At 34.9% G+C, this 23,023-nt stretch overlaps 2 long non-coding RNA genes across 4 annotated transcripts; both read left to right on the top strand.

Moving 5' to 3' along the window:
• Positions 1 to 11,121: 11,121 nt before the first annotated feature.
• Positions 11,122 to 13,888, top strand: LOC114277492 (uncharacterized). Its single transcript, XR_014336085.1, has 4 exons — positions 11,122 to 12,453; positions 12,534 to 12,586; positions 12,883 to 13,379; positions 13,523 to 13,888. It is a non-coding gene; the product is annotated as an uncharacterized LOC114277492 (long non-coding RNA).
• Positions 13,889 to 16,202: 2,314 nt separating this feature from the next.
• LOC114316992 (uncharacterized) lies at positions 16,203 to 22,621 on the top strand. 3 transcript variants are annotated; one of them, XR_014336083.1, is made up of 4 exons: positions 16,203 to 16,437; positions 17,170 to 17,265; positions 22,166 to 22,245; positions 22,440 to 22,621. It is a non-coding gene; the product is annotated as an uncharacterized LOC114316992 (long non-coding RNA). The 3 variants fall into 3 exon arrangements; XR_014336084.1 differs by lacking the exon at positions 16,203 to 16,437 and adding an exon at positions 16,464 to 16,982; XR_014336082.1 differs by lacking the exon at positions 16,203 to 16,437 and having other exon boundaries at positions 16,482 to 17,265.
• Positions 22,622 to 23,023: the final 402 nt, after the last annotated feature.

The following is a 23,023-nucleotide window of genomic DNA, read 5'->3' as shown; positions in this document are numbered from 1 at the left end:
GCATGCCATTTGTCCATGTTTGCATCATCTTAAGTGTGCTTGAGAGTTGTTTCTATATGCCTAAGTGTTGGTTCTTGTGTGCATGCATGTTTGCATGTCATTTTGCCTTCATTCTTGAGCATGTTGGCTACTGTTTTGGGCTTAGTATAGAGCTGCCCAAATTAGTTTAAGTCCATAGTTCGCATGTTGTTGCATGCTCACCTTGTGTGTTATTGCATACTTGTGTGTTGTTACATGTTTAGCTTGTTTAACATGTTTGCTCCATGTGTTGTGGCATGATTGAACGAAGTCACATGCTTGCTTGCATGCTTGAACATCCCCATTGTATTTGGCATACTTCTTGGTTAGCATGATTGTCACATGCCTTGTATGCTTGTTCGCATTGCTCATGTTGCATACTAGCTCATACGTCTAGGATGCATTGCATTGACATGCATGCTTAGCCTCTTGAATTGAGTATGATAGAGGTTGAGCTCCTTGTTTGTTTACGTGCATTTCATTTGAAATCAAAGTGCATAACTTGGTTTCTTGGGCCATCACGCACGGAAATACGCGATTGGTGGTCCAAGAGTCAAGGACCATACCCCCTTTAAGTCACAAACATGATAAGGGATGTGTTGATGCACATATTCGCTTGAAAAGCATTGCTATGCCTTGTTTTGCCCTTTGCAGCTGTCAAAACAGGATTCTGCAGGAAGATTTGGCCGGCCGGCTATCTTTAGTGCCGACCGACCAACAATTGGTGGCCGATAGCTTAACCAGTGACCGGTGACCATTTCCCTTGGCCGGTGGTATCCCACAGGGTTCATAGAGTGCACCTTGGGAATTTTGCAATGATCAGAGAAGGAAAACAGTGTGAACAGAGGCAACTTGTGCATAGCAGTGGACTTCCGAGCGGAGCCGAGCACGCATTGCATTGGGCCCTCTTCCCGAGGCTGCTTTTACTGCTTAATTAGATTAGTTAATTTGCTTAACTAGTTTAATTGGTCTGTAATATTTAATTAGCTTGTAGGTTAGTTAAATCTGTATTTTTCTTTCGATCCCTCCGAGCGAGGGCAAATGTGTAATAAGTGTGCGTGAATGTGTGTATGTCTCCCAACCCCACGTCTTTCCTCCCTTTTACTTACCTGCTTTTGATGGTTAGTATTAGGACATGTTTAATTTAGCATCCTTATGCTATGCATGCGTGCATCATTCATCAATATTGCATGCACCGGGCTCGGCGCATCATACTAACTGCATAGTATTTCAAATCAAACTTGAATACATGTTATCTGTCGCATCTCACATGCCATTCATAGATTAGTCGAGCCTATTCTAGTGACATTTTGTATGAGATACATTAGCCACCTTAACATGAATTAGGATCATGTATATGATTACTAACTAGTTCACTGTTTTGGCACGGAGTACGATGTAAGTATTTATGCTTTAGCATCTCGCATGAGTGTGAATGTTAAAATGATAGCATGCTTACCATGTGGCTATATGCTTATGTGATATAACTGCATGAATGCCTGTGGGTGAGGGTTGGATTGCTTGAGTTGGAACAACTCATCAAAATCCGTGTTTTAGCCTACTCGCGAGTAGCAAATTTCAAAACATTTTCCAAACAAACGGATATGCGATACTTTGTTCCAAATTAGGCGATCTAGTCTATACTTGTTTTGCTGTGCGCATCACATAGTAATTCTAGCTAATTAACCGAAATAAGAACACATAACGTTTTCAAAATTGGATATCATGGTTAGTAGAGGCCGATCTTCGGATCGGGCGAGAGAGGGTGCTCATAGCTGACCTTCCCCAATCGTACCCAAGTTCCCGAGCCGAGGCAACTTTGGTAATGACGGACACGTGGCCTTAGGCAAACGAGTCAGGGTTTCCTAAATTCCCCCATTAAAAAATATTTAGGTGGCGACTTTGTATCTGGCAAAGCAGTCCATGTTTGGCACTTCTTTTCTAAAAATCTGTTTCTTTTCTCAAAACGATTTGCTGGATTTGGACTCTTTGGTTCAGACTAAGAACCGTGACACAAAAGGGAGTCCGAACTGTGGTGGCATAAAGCCCGAGGGCACGTCCACAATAACATTATTTTAAAATATGTCAAAATATATATTGCGATTATAAATATTTTATCATTGTTGATTTTTTTATTGACAACTCTTGAGATTGTCATTAGCATGACCCTTTTAAATTTAATCAATTTCTAGGTTAAAATTTGTCAATCCAAAAATTTGATGGGTTAGGTATAACCCTCACAATACAAACAATCTGAATACTACTATTAGTATATAATTATATATAATAGGGGAAGCACCAATAAATCCTATTTTCATATTTTGGTAATCAATAAGTCTTTCAAATAATCAAATGAACCTAATAGCTTAATTTATGTGGAAATGAGAGTATAACCTTATAGTTTACATATAACGATCCTGGTCTTTCCTCATTTGGTTATTGTATCCGGACTTAGGTTCCGTGGAGCTTGTTATTGTATATATCTTGTTGTCATCCTTTAATTCCTTATTTATGAGTTATAGGATGTGTTGGGCAGGTTTGTTACAGGTTGGGTGTGATTGAAAGCAAATGGTTGCTGCCCAGATTTTGGTGTCTTCGCTCGAGCGAGCACTTTGTCGCTCGAGCGAGTTCTTTGTTTTAGATCCTTCGCACAAGCCAGGGTTTGTTCGCTCGAGCGAGAGTTGAGTTTTGTATCTGGTGGCTCGAGCGAGAAATTCTTCGCTCGAGCTTGCGTCTGCGTCTGGTTCTGGACCTGAGAGTTGCATTTCTTGGCTCGAGCGAGATTTCCTTCGCTCGAGCGAGCGAGGCGTATGTTTTGAGTTTCTTCGCTCGAGCAAGCAATCTATCGCTCGAGCGTTCTTCTGGGTTGTAGACCTAAAGCATCGAATTGTTGGCTCGAGCGAGACTTTCTTCGCTCGAGTGAGAGTTCTTTGTGTCTGGTCGCTCGAGCGACCAATCCTTCGCTCGAGCGAGCCTGTGTTATATCAGAAGACAGCAGCGGGTAAACACTTCACTTTTTCATCTCTTTTAATTTCAAAACCCTAGATCCGAGCTCTCTCCCTCTCTCTACACACCTTCTCTCTAGGGTTTCATCTATTTTTAGTGACATTCTACCCTAAGTTCTTTGTAAGAAAGATAGAGGGTCGCGAGGGCTTCCTTTTAATCTGAAAATTTGGAGATTTGGAGCACTTTGGTTTTTGGTCATCCTCTCTATTTGAGCTCTTCATTTCGAGGTAGGGATACCCTACTCCATCTTATGAGCTTTGTCTTTAATTTTGGGCACTTTGATATGTTGGTGTTGTTGGGTAAATTTTGAGAAAGTTAGGGTTTGGTTGATAATTTATAGAGGAGGGGTTTTATGATATTAAACTCCATGTGGAAGTAAGGTTTGGAAAATGGAATTATTGTTGTCAAAGTGTTAATTTTAAGCCTTAAGGCTATGGTGGGAAAAAAGGGGAAAATGGCCTAATTGTAATGAATAATTAATTTGTATAATTAATTTGGGAAATGTGAAATTGAGTTGAGAATATTGAAATTGGGAAATTATGGGATTAAATGGTATAGTTGGATTAATTTATCACTCACCTATAAAAATGTTGATATTATATCCGTTTGATGCAACTATTTTCTGTTTAGAGATAACTGCTTTGGGCTATCGGTGGAGGATAGTCTTGATTGTTGTAGACAATGCATGATGATTAGGCGAACTAAAACTAATCAATTGAATATGTCATCGAATATGGCGGTTGGAATAATACATCAAATTTATGTATTGATTGATCTTGTATATGATATGTGTTTATATACATCGTGTTGTGTGGGAGGAGATAGGGGATGTACTCCACGGTTTAGGGAAAGATAGGGGATGGACTCCTAAACCGGACATTGTTTGGGAGGAGATAGGGGATATACTCCATTGATACAACAAATATGTGTATCTATTGAAGTATTGATATATCAAATCTGTATATCATATATGAAGTATGGAAGTGTTTTGTTTGAGATTGATACAGCAATTATGTGTATCTATCATGAAGTAAGAAATGTTTAATATGAGTTGTTATCCCAATTGAAATGGATGTTCTATTAATATGAGATGTAATCTCATTTAAATTATCTGGCCAGGTTCTGAGCCATGTTTATGAAATGAGTTGATAAGTAAAGTAAAGTGAAATGTAACATGGACACGGTTATCATGGGACTGTAATATGATATAGAATGGTTTATAAGTGTTGACCATCTACTAAATACTATAATTTTAGTCATTGCTTATAGTTGGTTTATTGTATTTATACTGGGCTGTGGCTCACCTTTATGGGAAATCATTTTCAGGTACAGATGGTATGCCACCTCCAAAGACGTAGCTTGGGAGGCTAGAGGCTGACAGACTTTTTGTGTTATATTTTGTTGTATTACATATAAATTCAAGCCAAGGGCTTAAAGTGTAATTGAGTTAGCACTCTATTTTGTGACCAAGTGTTGGCTTGGAAAGTTGTAAGCCCCTGGGGCATTTACTTTTGTTGTCAACATGTAATACTTTTGCAATCGATTACTCTGATGAATGGAAAGATGTTTATTTCTCTTATATCAATGCATGTCAGGAATGATGGGTTTTATGTATTATTTTGAGGGCGTGACATTACACACATAAATGCTAGTTAATACCCATAAATAACTGAAATCCACACAGTTAGAAATTACACATTTACCCAAAGCTTACTAAGGGATTTTTCTACTCATTTTGGAATGTTTGAAAAATCCTAAATTTCAAGTCATTCCAATTCAAAAAGATTTTCATATCAGAATCCACTCTAAATATTTGAATACCTACCCCACACCCCAAAAAGATTTCCATATCAGAAGATTTTATGCTCAATGAAAATTTGGTATGGCTCCCCTTGATAGTCTTATCCTCCATACTTCTCCATACTTCATTTTTTGGGCTCCATTCTAGGCCCGCAATGATAATCTAAACCGTTCGTCTTGTAAATCTCATAATAAAAACTGTCTGTGCAAAAAAATTAACTTCATCGGATACTGATGAACACATAAACAAATCACTTTTTTTTTTGAATTTTTTTATTGAATGAAAGGTTTAAGTTTAAACTCACAATTATTGTCAATTTTAAAAAACGAGATGCAATTTATTCATATATCTAGTGATATCAGATGAAACTAATTTTTTGAATGGGATTACGAGATGAACAGTTTAGATTATTAATGTGGCTTAGAATGGAGCCCAAAAATTAAAGTATGGAGGAGAGCCATTCCCAATGCGGACATACACAATGTTGCATTTTTTTTTTATAGCATGCTTAATATGGAACGATGTGGATTTGTATAGTGTCACATTGTTTGATTGTTTTTTTGTGTGTGTGTGTGTGCGCGCGCGCAAGACATTTGTGCCACTAGATTTACTCAAATGAATTCCACAAAATAAATGACTCAAATCCCCATAGTTTGAAATTACACATTTTTCCAAAGCTTACTAAGGGGTTTTTACACTCTTTTTGAAATGTTTGAAAAGCTCATATTTCAAGCCATTTCATATCAAGTCTACCCCAAATTTGAATACCAACACCCCACCCCCAAAAGTATTTTCATATCAGAAGATTTTATGCTCAATGGATATCAATGTGGATATACACAATGTTATATATATATATATATATAGAGAGAGAGAGAGAGAGAGAGAGAGAGCATGTTTAATGGGAAACAATGTGAACTTGTATAGTGTGACTATTTTTTTTTTTTTTTAATGTGTGCAAGGCATTTGTACCATTAGATTCACTCAATTGAATTCCACAAAATAATAAGTTGTGTATCTTACCTTTTCAGCACAAAAGAAAAAACAATGAAACGTAATGAAAATAAGGGCATAATCGTAAACCTAATTTTCAAAAAATATATTAAATCCACCTTTCCAAAATCAATAGGACTAATTGGTCTATAAGAAAATCCTTAGAACTAAATGGATCACCATTTCTTAATATGGGATTTATGGGTAAATTTCCTACATAATACTAGCTAATTAGTTTTCCCAAGTTGAATTCAATTATGAGTGCTTGGCCCATAAATCTAAATTTGAATTTTGTTTGTCCAAAAGTCATAAGGGCATGCTTAGGCAAAATGACCAAACTACCCATATATATATATATATATATATATACTTATCGTACACCTCTATTTAAAATAAAATTCGAATACAAAATCAAGAGCTAGGGTTTTACCAAACTAAGATGAAAGATTTAGAAAATATCAGAAATCGATGAGCTGAAAATGGTGAGAAGGCACTGAAATGACGAATCTACAAGGGAAAAAGAGATTGAGTAGCGAAATGTGATCAATCAAATGAAAACAAGGCAATCGAAGAGTTGATAGAGGAGAGGCAAATCATACCAGAGAGTGAAAGTCGATTAGAAGTGAAATCACAATATTGTCGCCGTGATCGGTGAGTTTGGAAACAAATGACTTGTAAAATCCTAACATCATACGAAAATGTACTCAAAAAATGGCTTTAAGCGTTGCAGCGACGGTGGAAGAAGATGTGACAGAGGTATTGGAGAGACAATAGAAAGAGGAGTCAAAGGACTGATCTGTGTATATGTATATATATATACATCCATCTCTCTCTCTCTCTCTCTCTCTCTCTCTCTCTCTCTCTCTCATCTCTCTATATATATTTGTTTGTATCGTTCAATGATGGTGATGATCTGTTTAGAAACGAAAGATAAAAGTAAATTGGTGAAATTTGTGTGATGGTGTTGGGGACTCAAAGGCTATTTCAAAGGACTCGAGTCTCTTGTTTTCATCTAATTTCAAGCAATCAAATAGAGAATTAACGAAGAAAAGTAGAGATTTCATGAATTTAGATCTGTATCAACAACCTCAATAACAAAATCAGAGCTTTGGCTTAATGCATTACCGCTTGGCGCCGAACTCGTTCTTCACGAGCCCTCATCACCATCGTAAATCATTATCGTTGAATCTGTTCAAAAAGGCTCAAATTTGTTCAATTTTTGTAACAAATAAGTTGATATAGGTTCAAAAATAATTGAATAGATAAAAAATAATTTCAACAGATAGGGAAAATAAACTTGCGAATCCAACAGCTGGATTATAATTTGGACAGATAAGAAAAAAATTAAGATAAAAATTTGAACAGATAAAAAAAATTAATAGATAGGAAAAAAATAATCTTGGTGAATAATTTTGACATATAGATTTTTTCTATATATAGGTTAATAATTTTGACAGTAAGTTTAAAAAAACTAAACAGATAAAAAAAGATTTGAATGGATAGGTTAAAAGAAGGGGGTAAAATTTGAAATAAAATGTCCTCTATTGATGTAATATTTCTCTAAAATTATATTGCAGTGACTTGGGCTTAGACTAGTCAGTTAAGGCAAGAGATCAGTTTGGATCGAATTTAGACAAATCTCTGTATGCTTTAGAATGAAATTGAACACCTAGACTTCAACCCGATTGAATTTATCCAAGTTTCAACCTAAAAAACTGTTGGTCCCATTCATGAGATAAGTCATTAGAGTAAGAGTAGCCAAAAAAGAAAGTACTATATGAAACAATTTATCCCATCATCAGATAAGTCATAGTAGTAAGAGTGGCCAAAAAAGAAAAGTATAAGCGGTTAGATCAAGTTCAATTTAGATGACTAAAATCAACAAATCACAATTAAAACCAAGCTAAAAAATAATTACAAAAATATATTGCATGAATTTCAATTTCAGTGATTTACCATTGGAAAAATGTAAATGAGAAGTAATATTACATACTTTATACAGTACATAAATGGTAATAAATTACATATCGCACCATGTATACAAAATTTGAAAATTGTCATATACTAATGAATGAAATATGAAAATACTTGAATTTTTTTTTTTAGGAAATCAAACAAGCAAAACTATGGTACACACTCTTAAAAATGTATACCGTATGTTCTTTCAAAACTATACTACAATGATTGGTAACAAAATCACAGTAGTTAATAACTTTTTTTCACCATAACAATACGTAATATTTTAATATTCATAACATAATCATAATAGTTCATTATACAACTGTTAGGTTTTTATTCTTAGCAATCCCGCTTGACAAAACTCCTTTCAGTTGTACTTTTATTTGCACTTTTATTTTAGTGAGGCTATGAGTTTTTAGATGCGAATCCAACCCAAATTGTGTCTTGCAAAGATGTTTCAGGAGTTAATGTTTTCATGTTTGCCACTTCGCTGACTATGTCGATGATCGAGCTACCCGGTCAGCTCTCGAGGGTCCACGGGCAACGCCTCTTGGCGGGTCTAGGGCAGCCCCCAGGCAAGGTCGAAAGGAAGCGCCCCCGAAGCCAAAAGCAAAATTGCAATCGAAGTTGTTTGGTCGCTCGAGTGAAGGAATGTGCGCTCGAGCAAAGAATCCTTGGTTTCAGAAGTTTTCACTGACTGTAAAAATACTGAGAAGTTGCATTTCTAGCTCGAGCGAGACTTTGGTGGCTCGAGCGAAGACACTTGAAAAACACGCGTTTTAGTCTTCTCATTCGAGCGAGAATTCCTTCGCTCGAGCGAGCATCGCGGCCCTATTTTCTATAAATATGTGTTTTAGTCCGTTTTTAGGGTTACGACTTCCAGATCTTCTTATTGGATATTAGGGTTTATATCTGGAGCTTCTTTGCTAGGTTCTTTGATGTTTGTTTGAGTTTCACTCATGGTTTGGAAAATATACATCAAAGGATTATTTGTTTTGTTCAATACAAAAGAGAGTGTTGTTCTTCGGTAGATTCCGTGGAATTCGGGCCTGAAGCTTTGTTGGATTCCGGAGTGGCTCATCGTCGTGATTTGACATCGGCGTTGTGGATTCAACGTTGGGCAAGACAATTCTGAGGTGAAGAGGGGGCTGGAAGAGGCACATAGGGGTCGGTTTGATTTGGGCGTGGATTCGCTAGATAATTGAGAGTACACTTGTGTAATTCTTTTATGTCTTCTTAATAGATTGTTTTGTGACTTTTGCTCGTGGTTTTTTATCACAATTGAAGGCGCTCCAATTGTGATTTTTTCACGTAAAATCGTTGTGTCGATTTGTCTTGATTGTTTGATTGTGATTGTTATTTACTGCTTAAAATTGATACATAATCACAAATCAATATCTAGGGGATTTCTAGATTTTTCAATAACCTTAATAATTTGTAACTAAAACTCTTTTTTTTTTTCTTGGTGCAACCATTCGTAACATAATTATAATAATTTGTATTAATATTACAAAAACTCATAACTATTCTACAAAATAAAGTATATAAGTAAAAATAAAAATAAAAAGTTTGAGAGGGCTAAATGCAATTAAGCAACACATACATCATATAATCACACACATATCCTAGCAAAATAGCAGGGCCAAGACCCCTCCTAACCCCTCTTTCCCTCCGCCCCTAATAATAGATACATAATGGGTCCGGCTTCTGTCCTGTCCGGGATCGGACTGGACCGTACTGTTGGGCCCGTGGGGGCCCACCACGGGCCCCGTTTTAAAAATCTGAACCGTTCAATGTGTAGAACTCGTTGAGTACTATATGCCTGTAAAAAATCACGTTGATTGGATATCGATATCTATGTGATCAAATCAGTTTTGTATAAAAAAAAATGGACGGTGAAAAAATTAACGGTTGATAAAAAACTGTTTTGTTCACATAGCTATCGATATCCGATCAACGTGATTTTTTACAGGCATATAGTAATCGGCGATTTCTACATATTGAACGGTTCAGATTATCAAAACGGGACCCGTGGTGGGCCCCCACGGGCCCAACAGCACAGTCCAGTCCGATCCTGGACTGGACAGAAGCCATGGCCATACATAATTACGACAGCGTAATGTATTCTTTTACTTATTAATTAACATGTGGTAGAAGTAGTATTCTATAAGTCACTTTGTATTTGATCTGAGATGTTGAGTGTTCGATTACATCAAATTTTAATCTTATTTTTTTATCACATATTAATTAATAAGTAGATCTGAGAAGCCGGTAATGTTGAATTTGTTTTACATCTAACCTATCCAAAAAAACAAGTCAACTATCCATATAAATCGGCCACCATCTTAGCCAAATAGTCGTTAAAAGATAAACTATCAATAAATTCTAATAGTTAAATTTTATTCTCAGTAAAGCCTTGTTTGGGAATATCACTTTTTAGCTTAAAAGTCAAAAAGCCATTAAAAAAAAACCAAAAAACCAACAAATTATATATATATAAAAAATCAAAAATTCTTTTTTCTCTTTACTCTTCGTACATCTTTTCGTAAAAAATTAAGAAGTCATCTCAAACATACTAATTTTTTATCTCATATTTTAGCAAAAAAATCAAAAAATTACTAAAATAGTCTATTTCCAAACGAGACTTAAGTCCAATTGAAAGTAGTCCTCCTAAAATCGTCACTAAAAATAATTTTTTGTTACAATTTTTTATGTATGTTGCTAAAAACTGATAATTAGTTCGTAATGAATTTTCTAAATTATAACTAAAAGTTAAATTAGTAACTTTTTTGTGATTTTTTTTAAACTGTCGCTAAAACTTATAATTAGTAACACTTTTTTGTGAAAAAATTTCAATTTGAAGTTGAAAATTAACAATTAGTGATATTTTTTCAAATATTTTTAAAAAATACGTTAATTATCACAAAACATATTAGATAATAAATCCACTTATTAAAACTTATACATAAATTTCTCTTGAAAATATATAAATAGTGAATTCTAAAAATACCCCCCCAAACACACCCACAAAAATATAATACCACAGAGAACCTAGCTTTCCATGGCCGCACTGCACCTGCTTGTTTTGAGGCCATCCCACATGACCCTTTTTTCACTGCTTAGTCCGTTTGGCAAGCAAGGTTGAGGCTAAAATAGCCACAAAAGACAAAATAGGCTATTTTAGCCACAACAAACAAAACATCACATCCAACCCATAATCATTACACTCTTCTCTCACAAAAAAAGTCAAAAAAGCCAAAAAGCCAAAAAGCTCTTCCCAAACCAAGCTTTTTAGCCCAGGCTAAAATAGCCAAAAAAGCCAAAAAGCCAAAAAGCCAACCCACTTCCCAAACGGAGGCTAAAAAAGACCCAAAAAAAAATGTTAAATATCACCGTCCGTCAACGAATCCTCTGCCGCGCCTCGAGCCTCCGGGGCAGCTTTCGCTCTTTCTGGTTTGAAAGCATCTTATCAATTCTGGAAGAAAAATAAAAATTTTGGCCCTAGTTTTGTATGAAACTGAATACAGTTGAAGGAGTAATTGAATCTTCTTTGAATCCTTCTACTGCTTTTTTTCTTTTCTTTATCTGCTTTGAATCTCTCACAGGTACTATTAATTTCAGTATCTCTTGAGGAATCGAATCTGGTGCACGGATTCCTTTTACGCACTGTTTGGTTGCTTATAAATTGGGGAAAACAAGAAAAGAAAAGGAAAATTTTGATATACTTGTGTGTTTTCATTTTCCTTTGCCTCATTCTTAATTAGTGACCTTACTCTCTGGATGCAATCCGTATAGAATGATAGCTTTTACTTTACCTTCATGCAATAGAGAATTTATTCCTACCTAGGTGTAGTTAAACAAAAATAAAATATTAATATAAATATCACTGACGACGACGACGACGACAACAATAATAATAATAATAATAATAATAATAATAATAATAAAATTCTTCTTGCTTCCACAATAAATCTAGTTGCAGTGATATCTTCAAATGAAACTACAAATTTCATAAAATTTAATATACCATTTTATAGATCATTGAAGTTTTAGATTGTGAATGGTCTTTGGCTGGTTCATACAAAACTTGTGAATAGACTATATATATGTTGGCCATATATAATTCATTTGACCTTGTAAAGTGTAATAAGCGGTAATAAAGCCAAGGTAGAATCTTGAAGGCTGTTTCAATTAAATATAGAACATAATTTTTGGACTTATAAATAGGTCCTAAATTCACATTTTAGGTTGAAAGTATGACGAAAACTTTCCCTGATGTTCTGCAAAGATTTTTTACATATAGCTTGAATTTCTATTGATATTGCAACTAGGACGAGTGATGTAGGGAGAATGAAATGAAGCAATCCAAGTTCAAGAGGATTTGTGTCTTCTGTGGGACTAGCCACGGCAAGAAGAGCAGCTACCAAGCAATCCGCATTTGTGTCTTCTGAAGAAGATTTATTTTTAGTGGTTTCTCTCGTCTTAATAACTAAATTCAAATAATGGGGAAAATAAATGGTATATTGGCTTGAGGTGATGCTTATCAGTGTTGGCTTAAAATCTCTGTGAATCAAGACACCCCTTTCTAGAATATGCAGCGCAATATGCTGTAGCAGCAGCCCTTGCGACATTGGAAAAGGATAAAAAGGATTTGTTACACAAACTACTTTTACAAGGTAATGTTTGATGCTTCATCTTTCTTATTAAAATTAAGTAATTGTAAATATCTAATGTCTCAACTAGATTATTCATGCAGGTCTTGACATTACAATTTTAGGTTGCAATGACTTCTATTCATATCGAAATCAGGTATTGTACCTTTCCTATTGTACTTTTAAAATCTTTAACTTATTTGATCTTTAGTGGTGTTTATTTGCTCATATTTTTTGCCTATCATGTTCTTTCTCTTTTACTACCATTGAAACATGTAGATTATGCTTTCTGAGCTACTAGAATGAAAGTGATTTTTTTAATCATCTTATCTATATCATTAATGTATTGTTACAAATTTGCACATTATTATACTTGAGATGTTTCCATAGGCCAATGTTTAGAGCAAGCCAAAGTTTAACGGATTGAACTGTGTAAGTTTTCCATGCTTCTAGGTGGGGTTTATCATGTGAAATTGGAAAAGGGAAAATTTTCTGCAGTTTACAGTAGTCAATGATATGTTCGCTTTTCACCATAAGTGCTTTCTTCTGCTCAGATTTCTCTCTCTTCCTCTCTCTTTCTCCCTCTATATATACAATTATATTTTGTCCTTGTAAAGTATTATTGAATTCTTACCTTGGCCTTTCAAGTTTATTTTTTCCAATTTGGTCTCTAAACTATATGATCATTCCCAATTTGGCTCAATTCCCAACTGCCGTCCAAATTATTGACATAAATTGGCACGTGGCACTCTTTGGCCCCACATGGCATATTAAATAACCATTCATTTTGGTACATGTATGATTGCATTAGTGTTACACTTTGGCATTACAATTCATCAATGATCATTGATCAAAACATAGCATGAAAACATTCAACTTTGTCAGATATCAAGAGCTCTGTGGCAGAGATTATGATGGGAATGAGCTGAGAACATGAAAAACAAAAGAAGGTTAGGAAGTTATAGAAGACTGTTTTTGATAGTGTCCTTTTGGGGACAATATTGTAACGAGGGCTACTTCATTAGGTGTATTTTTCTACAAACTTTCACTAGAATTTGTCTTATTTATGAGTTTTCCTTATTTGGAATTGCAGGATGCTGTTTTTTTGAATGAATAAAATTGCAGGATGTAGTTAAAGGAAAAGCGTTAGAGGAAGTCATTGGTGATGTGCTGAATGGCAAATGGGACCATGAGAGACTACACAGAAGAGAATGTATTGTGTTTTCCATAGAGTCTGCTACATATTGAATCCCTTAGTAGTTGGCATTGTTTTTTCCTTAAGAGCACTACTAGAAAATTGACTTTTTGCGTCTTTTTTTTTTTTTTTTTTTTTTGCGATTGTCTGTTTGGCCATGGCAAAAAATATATTTGTAACAGCATTATGAGAAGCAAGTCAGGGGTGGTAAAAGGTCCAGTTTATGAGTGGGTTTTATATTTGCCCAATTTATATTTGCCCCCATTTATTTCTCCTATTTTCTTTTATTTATATTTGCCCTGGCCAAGCATGCTTAAACGCTCGCGCTCTCTCTCTCTCTCTCTGTCTCTCTCCGAGGTTCTGTTCTTGTTGCTCACATTGCATATATATACAGATATAGATATATAATCTAAAAACCAAGCATGCAAGAATCAACTGTTGTATAGAACATCTTGCCGAATCGATTCTAATAGGCTAATTTGCTATAGGATTTTTCGGCTCCAATGGGGCAGATTTTGGATAGACTACAGGCATTTGGTGTGTAACACCCTCAAAATAAACCCATAATAACCATAACATTAACATGCATTTATAAAAGAAGACGAGTCATTTGAGTTATTCATCAGAGTATTCTTATTGAAAGACATTACTTGTAACATCCTGCAACATCAAAATAAATGCCCTAAGGGCTTACATCTTTCCAAGCTAACACTTGGACACAAAAAGGATGAGTACTAACTCATTTACATGTTAAGCCCTAGGCTTGAATGTTTACATGAAATCTCAAAAATAACAAAATAGAACATATAACTAAAGACAAGTCTTCAAAATCCCAAACATCAAATCCTTCCAGGCTAAGTCCGTGGAGGTAGCTTATCACCTGAACCTGAAAATGATGTTCCCATAAAGGGTGAGCCACAGCCCAGTAGAAAAATACTAAACCAAATATAAGCATTGAATAAAGCTATAGCATTCAATAGATGATTAATCAAGATAATCAATTTTATTATTAAACAGTCTCATGACACTAATGTCTAAGACACATTTCACTTTCCATTATTATCAACATGGCTCAGAACCTGGCCAAACTTACAACAGTGAATTATATATCATAATCACATTACTTCCAATATCAACAAAACAAATGAGACTCATGCTCATATCAAAACACTTCATACTTCCCATCTGATACACATTTTAGTGCTGTATCAATAATCACGTAAAAACACTTCAATATAATAAGCACACATAAAAATGGTGCTAATGGAGTCCATCCCCTATCTCCTCCCAAACAAAAATCCGGTTTAGAGGTCCATCCCCTATCTTCCCCTAAACCGTGGAGTACATCCCCTATCTCCTCCCAAACAATATGCATATGCAATGCTCAATCAATACATGTAATTTCTGTATTAATTCAATAGTCTAAATTTATGACTTAACAAATTGATTAGTTTCAGTTTTCCCTAATCCGCATGCAATGTCTACAACAAGCACGACTATCCTCCACCGATAGCCCAAAACAGTTATTTCTAGACTCGAAAAATAAATATACTAACCATTCAATAAGCGAGTGATTTATATTATCCAACTACACCATTTAATCCATAAATTCCCCAATTTCATGGATTTAACCAAATTCCCCAATTTCCTTAAATTAATTACTCAAATCAATTTAGTAATTCATCTAGGGTTTGCTTCCAAAATTTTCAAAGTGTCCCCAACCTATCAAATACCAAACTTAGAACAAAGCATATAAAATGGAGTAGGAAAATCCCTACCTCGAAGAAAATAACCCGTATGGAGAAGATGGAGATGAAGACCAAAGACCAACGTGCTCCAAATCCCAAGTTTCTCAGATTAAAACGAAGCCCTAAACTCACTCTAACTTTTTAATAAAGGATCTAAGGTAGAAACTCACTCCAAGTAGATCAATCGAAAGAGAGAAGGTGTGTAGAGGGAGAGAGAGAGATAAAAACACTCCAGGGGCGGTTTTTAAAAAGTTATGAATGAAAAGTAGGTCAAAAAGTGATCCAAAAAGTGAAATCACGGACTGATATAATCGACTCTACGCTCGAGCGTAGAAAGCCCCGCTCGAGCGTAAGACACAGAATCATGCTCGAGCGTGAAGAAAGCCGCTCGAGCGTCGATTGCACCCTTCCAGAAGTTTTGCAGGCGCTGGCACCCGCTCGAGCGTCAAACTCCCCGCTCGAGCGGAGGAGCAAAATCAAGAGATCACGCTCGAGCGTAAAAACTACCGCTCGAGCGGAAGAACTGCAGAGCAAAATACTGGGAGATGGAAAATCACGCTCGAGCGTCAAAATTCCCGCTCGAGCGGAGAAGCAACAAGGAAGGGACCGCTCGAGCGTTAAAACTTACGCTCGAGCGTGAAGGCCAAAATCTGGGCATCACCTATTGGCATCTAAAATCAACCAACCTGTAACAGACCCGCCCAACACAACCTATAATTCAAATACTAAGAGATTAAAGGACAACAACAACCAATAAGTAATGACAGGATCCACGGAACCTAAGTCCGGATACAATAATTTAAAGAGAAAAGACCGAGGTCGCTATATGGTGAATTTGAGGTATTGGATTGTTATTGAGAAGAATTTGTTATATTCACCATTGCAAATTGAATTGGAGTGAAAACAAGTTTAAATGATAGAAAAATGCTCTGTGGAGATCAATTTAGTAACAATGCATTCTAATGACATGTTTGTTGCTCGCTATGTTGTTTATGGTGATTTGTATAATATTGTTGCAGTTCAAACATTTGGGGACAAGGTTATTGTTGAGGAACAAACAGAGAGGTACATTTGAATGCAGTTTGATGAAACATATATGTGCAATTGTACTGTATAGTCTGTTTTAGTGGTGTATGATGTTGCTTAGTTAGAGATATTGCTCTTTGATTGTTTTTGAATTGGCATTTTTCGTTTCATTTTTCTTTTGAGATTTTAGTTAATATTGTTTTGTAAGGGATATGAATGAGATATTTCGTGGAAGTTCATTTCTTGAATTAAGAAGTGCATGATTTTATCCTCTGCGGAAAATAGCTCGCTGAAGGTCTTTCTCATCGGAAATAGAAATAACACGTTTTTTAATTTTTAGTGCATTTTAATTTTTGACATGTGTATGTATACTCTCTCTCTCTCTCTCTCTCTCTCTTTCTCTCTCTCTCTCTCACACACACACACACGCACACACCCACACCCACATTTTTGAAGTATTATGTTGATCAATAATACAATACTTGCTTCTTGAAACTAACATTTGATGATTAAACTTTTATTTGTAAATTTTTTAGGATTGCATAAGTCAATGTTACATGCCTTAAACGCAAGCAACAAGTATGGTAGGACAAGATTATTTGTTGTTTATCTTTGACATATTTTGTAGAATTGTGTTTGATGTTTATCAGTTTGGATTTTTATTTTTTATTTTTTAAATTTAGATGACCAACTTGGTGGTCAAATGTGTAATATTCTGTGGAAATATAAGAGTAGTTGTAGAGAAATAACCCTTCGCCACTTATTTGGCAGGAACCATTTCTGGGGATTTTTTTCCTTATGCACCCATTGCAACACTTTTTTTTTTTTGGCTAGACAAGTTTACTAACCGAGACTTCCTATGTACAGGTATTATACTAATTATGGTCTTCGATTTAACTGTGGATACAAAAAATTGTAGTAGCCTTAACTTGAAAAGGTTAATAGTTTAGTGTTTGCTTCATTTTACTACTTGGATTGTTTCTCTCTCTCTCTCTCTCTCTCTCTCTCTCTCTCTCTCTCTCCATACATGAGAATATAAAAACATCTTTATCTATCTATCTGTTTGTTCGTCTCACGAGCCTGTATTTGTTTATTTGTTTTGGATTCTGGTTGCAAGATGTGAGGATACATTCATTATTGATTTGAGGCACTGTTTTCTTGGTTTATGATTTCTTTTGCTCCTCTGTTTGAGGAGCAAAAGATATGGCTATAAAAGTGCTTCAAAATGTGTTCAACCTAGATTTTTTTTCCTTTTGAGTAGATCGCAATTGAACTTTAATTGAACCATAATGAGCTGAGCTCAAATAGTTTGGTGTTGTTGTTATTATTATTATTATTATTATTATTATTATTATTATTATTATTATTATTATTATTATTATTATGCATTTAATCTTATCGAGCCAAGTAGTATCTTGTTCAAGCTTGACTTGAAAAATTAATGAGCTGAACATGAGTTGAGCTCAAGTAGTTTAGTTTCTTTTACAATGAGAGAGAGAGAGAGAGAGAGAGAGAGAGAGAGAGAGAGGGTGGGTGGGAATTTGGTCGATGGTGGCAAAACGGTGAAGATTAACTAAATCACCGATGTTTGACTGGATTGTACCAATGAGATTGTTAAGGATGAGGCTGAGTTCTAACAAAGTAGTGCAGTTGTATATGCCAGGTATGCTTCCATTCAAGAGAGTATTCCCAAAGTCTATATACTGCAAATTCTTAAGGTTTCCTAGTTCTAGTGGAATTAGACTGGAAAGAGAATTATCACAAACAGTTGGCTCTAAAGGATTAAGATATGTTTGTTAATTGAATGATAGAATAGGTTCCCAAAACTTGAATTCTTTTATTTTGAAAGTAGTTCTAGAATTTGAATTGGTACTGATGATTAATTCTTCTGTTAGGAGCGAAACTCTTGCAGAATTTATATGCTAAGAATTTTCAGTGGAAACACTAATAATTGTTTTCACTTGCAAGACAGATATGAATCAGTTCACAAAAAATATTTTATAAGAAAAATGATATTTTTTAGTGCATATTCATTTTTGGACTTGTATGACAATTGGTTATATTAGTTATGAGTTATAGTAAGGACCATATTTATATAAATGGATAATGGTCTCAATCTAGGCACTAGGAAACGAAGTTGGGGATGATGAAGGCTTTTCTAGAAGTGAATTTCAGAGCTATATCCTGCAATAGTTGGGCCCTTTTGTTGTCAAGCATTTTACAACTTATAAGATTAGTAATATTTATGTATTTCTTCTCTGAAGTTACTGCATACTGACTTGTGATATTATGTTGATTTCTTCCCTAATGTTACTGCATACTGATTTGTAATATTTATGTTGATTTCTTTTCTAAAGTTTCTACATATCAATTTGTGATATATATGTTGTTTACTTCTCTCAAGTTGCTGCATACCATATTTTGATCTTGCCGCGTATTCTAGTAGTTCACTTTCTGTAAAAAAAAAGTAGTGCAATTCTAGTAGTTCACAAAGTAGTGCAATTGTTTTTTTTTTTTTTTTGATGGACCTACCCTGTAAAGCCCTCAAAATAATAACATTAAACCCATCGAATAAGACATTCATTGACATAAGAAATAACCCCATTCTTCTATTCATCAGAGTTTGATTACCAAAAGTATTACATGTTAACAACAAAAGCAAAATGCCCTACGGGCTTACAGCTTTCCAAGTTAACACTTGGTTACAACAAAAGAGTGCTAACTCATTTACACCTTAAGCCCTTGGCTTGAATTTACATGTAATACATCAAAAATAAAACGACAAAAGTATGTCCGCCTCTAGCCTCCCAAGCTATGTCCTTGGAGGTGGCATGCTACCTGTACCTGAAAATGATATTCCCATATAGGGTGAGTCACAGCCCAATAGAAATACACTAAACCAACCATGAACAATGACTAAAAGATTAGCAATTGATAGATGGCCAACTCTGATACCTTCACATAAATCACATATTTATGTCATACGACTTATGAGTCCAAGTTACTTTTCATTTTCCCTTTTTCAACAGATAAGCATATTAGCTCTATCATCATTTCAACAGATATGTATAAAAACTATATCCCACATTCACAAATAAGCATACAAACTATATCCACATTCTCAACAGATATGTATAACAACAATATCCCACATTCACAGATAAGCGTATAAGCTGTATCCACACTTCACAAAGATAAGCATATAAGCTCTATCTTCACTTCTCTAGACAAGCATATGAGCTATATCTACGGAGTTCATCCCTTATCTTCTCCCAACACTATCCGGTTTAGAGGTACATCCCCCATCTTCCCCCAAACCGCGGAGTACATCCCCCATCTCCTCCTCTACACATAACGTATATAAGCACATTGGTTCTATATGCAATTACTCAATACATATAGTTAATGTATTCTATCAATCGTCAAATTCCATGACACATTCCATTGATTAGTTTTCGTTTGCCTAATCATCATGCATTGTCTACAACAATCACGACTATCCTCCACCGATAGCCCAAAGCAGTTATTTCTATACAGAAAATAAATGCACAATGGATATTCAATCAACATTTCAATTTGGTGTGTGATAAACAATTCAACTACATCCTTTAACCCCATACATTTCCAATTCAATTCCTCATTTCTTACAATTAATCTTACAAATTAATTAACTAATGTAATCTGGGCATTTTCCACAATTAACATTACAACCCTTAGGTCCCATTTTCATTAATGTTTTAACATTAATTCCATTTCTCTATGTCGAACATGCATCTAGGTCTATTATAAATAAAACCCCTACTTTTGTAAAATTACACAAAAGCCCCGAACTTTCACCAAATTACCAAACCAACCCCAACATGTCAAAATACTAAAATTTAAAGACAAAATCCATAGAGAGGAGTAGGATATCCCTACCTCAAATCCGGAGCCCCAAAGAAGAAAATGACAAAACCTAACGTGCTCCAAATCCCGAAATTTTCAGATTAAAATGTAGCCCTCGACGATCAACAACCTTTTTGTAAAGGCCAAAGATGAGCAAATCACTCCTACTAGATCAAAACCTAGAGAGAAGGTAGAGTTCTAGAGTGAGAGGCTCAACAATGGTGTTTTTGGAAAAGTAGGAGAGAGAAGAGAAAGTGAAAAAGTGATTTGAAAAGTCAAAACACGGAGCTTTAACCCAGTCGACCCGCTCGAGCGTCACTCACAGACTCCCGCTCGAGTGTCAACAATCCCGCTCGAGCGGCGGATACACACTCCCAGAACTTTTACAGAACCAGGTCTCCGCTCGAGCTTCCAACTCCCCGCTCGAGCGACACTCACACAACCCCGCTCGAGCGGCCAACTCCACGCTCGAGCGTCCAACACTGCACAGGAAATACTGGATGGGTGCAATTCCCGCTCGAGCGCCAAAACCCCCGCTCGAGCGGACAGGTCAAAATCTGGGCAACTAATTTTGGTTTCTAAACTCAACTAACCTGTAACAAACCTGCCCAACACATCCTATAACTCAAATACGAAAAGAAAAAAAAAAGAATGTAAACAAGATAATAATCAACTACCAACATCCACGGACACATGTCCGGATCACTGTACAACCAGGGTAAATCCGGGATCGCTATATAACCATTGGAAATTGAACTTTAACGTGTTTACAGCCCTGTTTGGTAGAGCTGTGGGAAAGTGCTTATAGCTTATGCCTAAACAGCTTATAGCTTATAACTATGAACATAAGCTGATTTCTAACTTATTCTTAAAGCATCTCCTGCCCCACTCAAAGAATAAGTTGATTTCTGACTTCCAAAAAGCTATAAGCTATAAGCTAAACCAAACACATCAAAATAGCTTAAATTAAACTGAAAGCTGAAATAAGCTGATTATAATTTCTGCCAAACAGGCACTACATCTGTTTTCTTTTGTTCTGAATTTGGCAAGGTGGTAAATACATAAATATTTTGTTATTTTGGATGATTTAAATAAATATATTTTTTTGACTTTTTATGAAAAGATGTGTAAAAAAATATAGAAGTGATGTGACTCAAATAAATATACTTATTTAAATAAGTGTACTTATATTCATCGTGCCAAACCAATGGAGAGATATGAAGTAATTTGCTTCTTTTGTTTTGGGCTTGTTGCTTTTTACTTTTCTGCTTTGCTAACATAATTTATGCTATAGTTATAAATAAATGTAACAAAAGTCTTTCGCTTCATACACAAAACAAAAATCCTATGTACATCTCTGTTTCATATATCCAGAATTCTATAGTTATAGCTAGTAGTATATTGGCTTCATATACACTTTGGCTTTTCAGTTTGCCTTTTGGAAATTTGGATACTTCGGCCTTGTTTGGTTTGGTTTTGAGAAACAAATTTTAAATTTTTCAAAATTTTATTTGGTTTAGTGATTTTGGAAAAAAAAAATTCCAAAATCACTTTCTATCTCTTACACATCAATCAATCACTTTTTCTCTTTCTTCTCCCCTTCTCAATCACTTTTTCTCTTACACACATTTACTCAACTATAACAAAATATCAAATTATCCTAAACTCCCATATTCTAAACTTTTCAAAATATACAATCAAACAAATCAAAAAAAAATTTAAACTCTTTTTTCAAAAATATTTTTGAAAATTTATCTCTCAAAACTAAACCAAACAAGGCTTTTTTTCTTGTTTTTCTACTGCAATCTCAAATGAAATCAAATTTGTGGATCCTGACATTTTTTTAATGTTAGGACTGATATGCTGTGTTATTGTGCTTTAGGATGATGAGTGACTATGCTGTGGAGCCAATAAATGATGGGTTTAGTGAATTCAATGTGGAATTCCATGGTCCAAAAGAAAGTAATGTTTCTAGTCTTTCCATGCTGTAGTCTTATTTAAATATGACCCTTAACAATTGTTCCCACAGATACTCTCTCATTGTTTTTTACGAATTCAAAATTTGAATGGTTATTAGGTTTTGAGTTAGATAACAATGGCCTTTGGCTGTATTTCGACCCAACAAACCTTAACGACAATATAATTTGTTTTTGCAGGTGTTGCTGAGAGAATAGTTGATATGATTGCGCAAGTAATATTGGAAGCTAAATTGAGATTGTTTTTTTATTTTTTATTTTTTTTGAGGACTTGAATTTGTTAGTACTTTGTATAAATACATTTAAGGATGGTTGATAGATATTTGTTTTGCATGTATGGAAGTTTATATTTTGTATGCAAATTTTTTTTTTCTGAAGAAAAAGAATATTATTAAGGGAAGAGATGAAAAATAATGCATGAATGTTAGAATTTTTACAAACAACTCTTTACATTTATTATATATTATGTATGTGAAGATAGGTTGATAAAACATTGTAGGCATTTATTTTTATTTTATTTTTTTGTACTATGGTAACAAGATGATCGCTAAAACATTATAGTTTTTTTTTTTTTTTTTTTTTTTTGCGACAGCAAAACATTCATGAGTAGGTTAGGTTATCGCAAATAATTTGTGACCATTGTTTTGCGGTCGCAAAAGTATTTTCCACCCCACATTTGCATTCCCTATTTGCCGTTACATGATCGTCGCAAAAGATTTTTTGTGACTGCATTTTTGTTATTTGTGGTAGCGTCCAGCAGTCAC

This window comes from Camellia sinensis, chromosome 7 (assembly GCF_055761805.1).
Source record: "Camellia sinensis isolate YWXY chromosome 7, ASM5576180v1, whole genome shotgun sequence".
Lineage (NCBI taxonomy): Eukaryota > Viridiplantae > Streptophyta > Magnoliopsida > Ericales > Theaceae > Camellia > Camellia sinensis.
Note: the sequence above shows the minus strand (reverse complement) of the source record. Positions and strands in the feature narration are given on the sequence as shown.